The sequence below is a fragment of the Ornithorhynchus anatinus genome, chromosome 17 (assembly GCF_004115215.2).
Source record: "Ornithorhynchus anatinus isolate Pmale09 chromosome 17, mOrnAna1.pri.v4, whole genome shotgun sequence".
Classification (NCBI taxonomy): Eukaryota; Metazoa; Chordata; class Mammalia; order Monotremata; family Ornithorhynchidae; genus Ornithorhynchus; species Ornithorhynchus anatinus.
Window position 1 is genome coordinate 18,951,989 of NC_041744.1, and position 6,349 is coordinate 18,958,337.

General features: G+C 44.9%; 1 long non-coding RNA gene across 1 annotated transcript; it reads right to left on the reverse strand.

Annotated features, from left to right (window-relative positions):
- Window positions 1-258: 258 nt before the first annotated feature.
- Window positions 259-2,316, reverse strand: LOC114817677. The gene is made up of 3 exons (XR_003765533.2): window positions 2,165-2,316; window positions 682-1,105; window positions 259-400 (listed from the first exon to the last, which is right to left on the reverse strand). It is a non-coding gene; the product is annotated as an uncharacterized LOC114817677 (long non-coding RNA).
- Window positions 2,317-6,349: the final 4,033 nt, after the last annotated feature.

Genomic DNA, 6,349 nt, shown 5'->3' on the forward strand with positions numbered 1-6,349 from the left:
GGGGAAGACAGTAGGCTTGCTCTCCCTTTGATTTCAGCTAATTTGAAAGGATAGACCGATAGCTTTTATTTAATAAGCACGCTATCGCTTGGGAGCCCGTCAAGGAAAAGCACAGACGATGTCATTAACAGATATTTTTCTCAGTCGCCAAGAAATAACCACTACCGTATGGACGGCTAACAGTTAAAGGGGCGAGAGGTGGAAAGAAAATGTTTCAATCTGACTAATGCCTAAGGATATTACAAACCTTTTCCATTCAATTTCACCTGCAGGTCGGAGTATTATAACCCAATTGCCAAGTTCTCACCCCCGCGCATTCTTCCCAGGAGAAGCATGGTGTGTGCTGCGATTTTTCTCTTCAGATACATTAAAGTAAGACGGATCGGAGGCAGGACGTGGCCTAATGAAAGGTTAATGGTTCTTAGGAATTACCGTATAAGGTAACCTTCCCCCCCACCCTTTCTTTCTCTTCCACTCCCTTCTCCCTTCGATCGTATTTATTGAACGCGTACTGTGTGCAAAGCACCGTACTAAGCGCTTGGGAGAATACAATAAGCGGGCAACATATCCTTCTGTGGCTCTTTTCCTAGAGCAGAGCGCATTGTAATCGGTAGATGCTTAATAAATAACATTACTACTCTATCACCATTTAAGGTAGAGTTCGAGAGAAATGAGACTCACAGGCGGTAAACTCATCAAAATGGAGTACGCGCAAATGGATTCCTTATATTCAATAGCTTCCAACTCATCGACTCGTCCTGAAAGATAAATCTCTTTCAAGGTGAAATGGTCCTGTATCTATTCTAGCTGCTTATTTTTAATTCCCTCCCGCACATATATTAGCTGGCCATGACAGTTCCCGTTCTTCTTCTGATTTTTCTCATCAAACCTATTTCCATAAGATCGCATCGGCTATTGAGCGGTTCGACAAAGACTTGGCACGGAGGATAAAAATGTATGGGGAGGCGAAGTTTAAGTGATGTTTCTTCAAATTCCTGGAAATTGGATGCAGAAGGATACTGTGATATTCGTCTCAACTGGGGTCTCTTTTAGGAAATATCCGTTTGCTGATCTTCTTGATCAGTGGCATTCAGTGTGCTGAGCCCTGATCTCTAGTGTTTGGGGGAGTGTAAACAGTAAGGTAAATTGGCTATTTTGAATCCTCTCCAAGTCCTTTCATCCCTCCCTTCCTCATCCCAAGAAGCAGCATGGCTCCGTGTGGATAGTGCCGACCTGGGAGTCGGAAGGACCTGAGTTCTAATCCTGTCTCCGCCCCAAGGCTGTTGGGTGACTTTGGCCAAGTCACTTCACTTCTCTGTGCCTCAGTTACCTCAACCCTAAAACGGAGACGAGTGTGAGCCCTCGGTGGGTCGGGGACTCTGTCCAACCTGATGAACTTATATCTAACCCAGAGCTTAGAACAGTGCTTGGCACGCAGTAAGTGCTTTACAAGTACCGCTGTGATTATTACCCCAATTTTGGGCAAGGAAAAGGTACAGGATTATAGCCTTGGAATACGAGGTCACGTGCATCTGCTCAGCGTGGTCTAGTAGATACATCACGGGCCTGGGATCTAACTAACCGCATGATAAGCCCGGGTCACCACCTTCCTCATTATGCTTTTTCTCCAGACACACCGCCGGATTATTATTACGGTGATCATTATTATTGAATTTTTTAAACACTTTGTATCTGTCAAATATTGTTCTAAGGCCTGGGTAGATACAAGTTAAGCAGGGTGAGCACGGTCCCTGGCATATGGAGCTCACAGTGTGAGGGCAACGCTATACCCAGCCACGCTTGTGATGCATACGCAAGAACGTGTAGGCGAATAGGTTACTGTGGGGAGAAAAACCAAGAACAGGGATTCATAGTGAGCGGGAGCATGGCTTGATGGCAAGCGCACGGGTTTGGGGGTCAGGGGATAGGGGTTCTAATCCCAGCTCCGCCACTTGTCTGCTGTGTGACCTTGGGCAAGTCATTTCACTTCTCTGTGCCTCAGTTACCTCATCTGTAAAATGGGGATTAAGATTGGGAGTCCCAAGTGGGACAACCTGATTTGCTTGTACCTACCCCAGTGCTTAGAACAGTGCTTGGCACAGAATAAGCGCTCAACAAATACCCTCATTATCATTGTAATCGAATGAGGATCAGAGAATCTTACCTCTAACGACATTTCTGGTCTCACGGGTCACTTCCCGTGGGAACCAAATCCGAAGGTTCTTCAGCAACCGAGTGAGGCTGTTTCTTTTATGTGGACCTCGTCTTTGCTAATGGGAATCCCTCATCCTGACCGACGGATTAATGTTTTTCGAGTGCTTTCTGTGTGCAAAGCACTGTGCTGAGCACTTGGGAGAGCATAATGGAATTGAGTTGGTAGACACGTTCCCTGCCCACGACGAGGTCACAATCTAGAGGTGGAGACGGATATCGGTATGAGTAAATAAATTGCGGAGATGCTCATAATGGCTGTGGGGCTGAGGGAGGGGTGAATAAAGGGCTCAAATCCAAGAACAAGGGTGACGCAGAAGCCAGCGGGAGACGAGGAAATGAGGGGTTAGGCGGGGATGTCCTCTGACGGGGTGGGAACCCGTTAAAGATATTTCCCCTTCCTCCAGTTCCTTCAAGGAGATAAATGGCCACGATTTCAAGAAGATCCATCCTGAAGAGGCTCTGTTCTTGTCTCAGACAACGCTGCGGTTTCACTGCAAAGTGGGAGTCATTTGAGGAGGACAGACCTACACAACATACCTGCCTTCCAGAAGGGAGGAGTTGTCTTTGAATAAAAGTTTTTCATGGAAAGACCAGGAAGCTCTCCCAAGCATTTAGTACAGTGTTCAGCACATCGTAAGCGCTCAGTAGATACGATCCATCGATCGAGGCGTAAGGAGAAAATGGCTCCTGCGCTGCAAATATTAACCACGACAACACAACCTGTGACAACCCTCTTGGGTGTCCGATGCGGCCGGGACTGTGGGTCATCTCATCGGCCTTTTTGCGCCACATATTTTTATTCATTTTTAATGGCTAATCAGGTAGGACACAGTCCACGCCCCACATGGAACTCACAGTCTTAATCCCCATTTTACAGATGAGGTAGATGAGGCCCGGAGAAGTGAAGGGACTCGCTCAAGGTCACGCATCAGACAAGCGGCAGAGTCGGAACGAGAACCCAGGTCCTCGCTGTGGGCAGGAAAGTGTCTATTGCTTGTTGTCATGTCCCAAGCACTTAGTACAGTGCTCTGCACACAGTAAGCACTCAATAAATACCATTAAAAACAGAACAAAACAGTCCTCAGACTCCCAGGCCTGTGCTCTATCCCTACAATATGCTACTTCTCGTACATGTACTGAAAGGTTAAATTCACTCCAAGTGGCATCTTCTCCGAACACAAAGGGCAACCGTATATCCCAAAGAAAAGAAGCCTACTGCAACAGAAATTATGATTTTCTTTGCATCGAACCCAGAAGTGGGTCAGCATATTTTTCGTGGTTGCTTTCACCTCCTGCAACTGTGAGCCTAACAACAGGATATGATTAATTCATAAGCCACACGAAATTAAAGATATGGTAAAAAAAAAAATCAGTCTTAGAAAATGGGTTTGAAGATTGAAAGCTCTAGCAAATGATCTAAAATGAACATTAAAATATGCATTATGAATATTCAGCTCGAAATACGCATATTTAAAATGGATCAAACCTTAAGAAGGAAACCAACCTAAGACAAAAATTTTGGGCGGCGGGGAAAACCAAACCAAATCAGAAGCAGTTGACTGTGTAAGACCCAGGTTTTAAATCTTGATATCAGTATAACGAATAGAAGAATATATGTTTGTTAATGAAAATCTTGAGTTATTTCCACTTCACAGCTATTTCTGAATGGCTGATTTCTTGCCACAAAATAAATTAACCTCTTGAAAATAGCCTGGGGCATTTCTCAGACTCCCCTAACCCAAAGGAGAACGATCATGTGAGTAAACACTTATCTCAAAAGGCGGAGGGAGTCGTTACCAAATAAACAGAATAAAAACAGCGGAGAAGACAGGCAAGCATGGTTGTCTAATTTCTCCGGAGCTGGTTTCCATAAAGGCTTTCTGAATACTATACCGCAGATCGATCAGTCGACCGATCAATCGTATTCATTGGGCCCTTACTGTGTGCAGAGCACTGTGCTAAGCCCTCGGGAGTCAGATTTGGTAGACAACATATTAAGACAGTTGATATGCTTCTGAAATTTCACCTGAATGGGTGTATCATTTCAAAAAATCTATGACGTAAAGCTGGCGAGATCACACCTGGAGGTCATCTGGAAGTCTGATTTGATTTTTACTCCACCCAGAATATTCGAATTCCTGGGAAACATTTCCATCCAAATTGGAAATGAGAATTTGTTATTTCACCACGGGTCGCTGGGCTACCTTGGCGTAGGAAAATCACCCCTCGGAACCTCGAGGAGACAAATGTTAGCTGCAGACCAGAGGAGTTCCGCAACTTTCACTTTCTTGCCAGGCGTCGTAAATAAGTAGTCCTTGGCGAACAGTTTGTTAAACGAAGGAGAATAACAGCCACTGAGCTGGCAGATGGCCCTGAAGAGATAACAATTCTTTCAAAACTTGGGAAAAGTTTCCCACTGTCACCTCAACCCTCTCATCTGGATGATGCCACATTCTTAAGAGTAACTCTGGAGAGTTTGCTCTTTAATTGAGTGGAAAGAGCATCTGGGGATATTCGGTATGAACCGTCTGTGGTATTTATTGAGCGCTTACTGTGTGCCAAACACCATACTAAGCCTTGTGTTATCTGAAAGATGTTCAGGTCGCATACAGTCTCTGTCCCACATGGCGCTCACGTCTAAGGATGTGGGAAAATGGGGGTTTACAGCCTATCACACCCTGAAAAAATGTTTCTTGAGGCGAACTGGAAAGTGCTCTAATCTGCCACCTTTCCAGAGAAGTGTAAAATAAGCCTAATTTGTAATTCCACATTTGTTCTCCATCATTCTGATGCTTTGGAATTGCAATATGAAAACCCGACTTAGTGACGAAGGGTGTCCAGCATGTTAAATCCCCTATTAGAATGCAAGATGGAATGCTACCTATTACCAAAATGAACTCAATTTATAGTCCAGAATCTAGTCACAACGGGCATGGTGGCGATTTTTAATTTAATACAATTGGGAGTGGAAGGAGCGAGTTGGAATGGAGAATGGAGAAGGAATAAAAGCTCTTCTGTGAGGAATTTCAAGGTTGGAAAGATATTTATGGGACTCTTTCATCCCTGTTGACCTGTTATTCCTTGAGCTGTGCTACCATTTAAAAAAAAAAAAAAAAAACCAAAATGGTACTTAAGTGCTTCATCACTAGCCTGCTGTGTGACCTTGGGCAAGTCACTTAGTTTTTCCGTGCCTCAGTTATCCCATCTGTAAAGAGGGGAATAGGACTGTGAGCCCCATGGGGGACATGGACTGTGTCCTACTTGATTAGCTTGTATCTAACCCAGAGCTTAGTAAACTGCCTGGCACGTAGTAAGCCCTAAATAATTACCATATAATAATAATAGTAGTTGTGGAATTTTTAAGTACTTACCATGTGCCAAGCACTCTACTAAAAGCTGGGGTGGGTAGAAGTAAATCAGCCTGGACCCCATCCCTGTCCCACAGAGGGTTCACAGTCTCAGTCCTCATTTTATGGGTGAGATAACTGAATCACAGGGAAATGAAGTGATTAGAACCCAGGTCCTTCAGACTCCCAGGCCCACACTCTATCCGCTAGGCAACACTGCTTCCGGACTGTGGGAGTAAAACAATCAAATCGGATGCAAACCCCGGACCCCACAGGGCCAGCGACCTATGAGGGAGGGAGAGCATAAACCTCATCCTCATTTTTCTGGGGAGGAAACTGAGGCACAAAGAGGTTGACCTGCCCAAGGTCCCACCACAACAGCCCAGGGGCAGAACTGGGAACTCAGGTCACTGGATTCCCAACTCCAGAGTTTTTCCACTGGCCCACACTTTGAGAGATTTAGATAATCCTTTTAGACTCCTAAATTACTAGTGACTGCTAATATGGCTCACAGTTGAGTGAAAGGGAGGATGAGAGAGAGCTTAGATGTAGCCTTTTAAGGGGACAGAAATGACAGATGGCTCATTTATTACTGGAGAAACTGGTGTTTAAAGCTCGTCACACCTTTACCGTTCAATTCTCAGAGCTCAGGAAAATGATGTGAGGAACTTCGGGGAAAAAATATTTTCCAGGATAGAAGCTTTCATTCGGGGTCATAGGCCTGAGGCTACGACTTCATTGCCATGTAAAGTGAATTTTGTTTGAGAACCTTGTTTGGGACTGGGGCA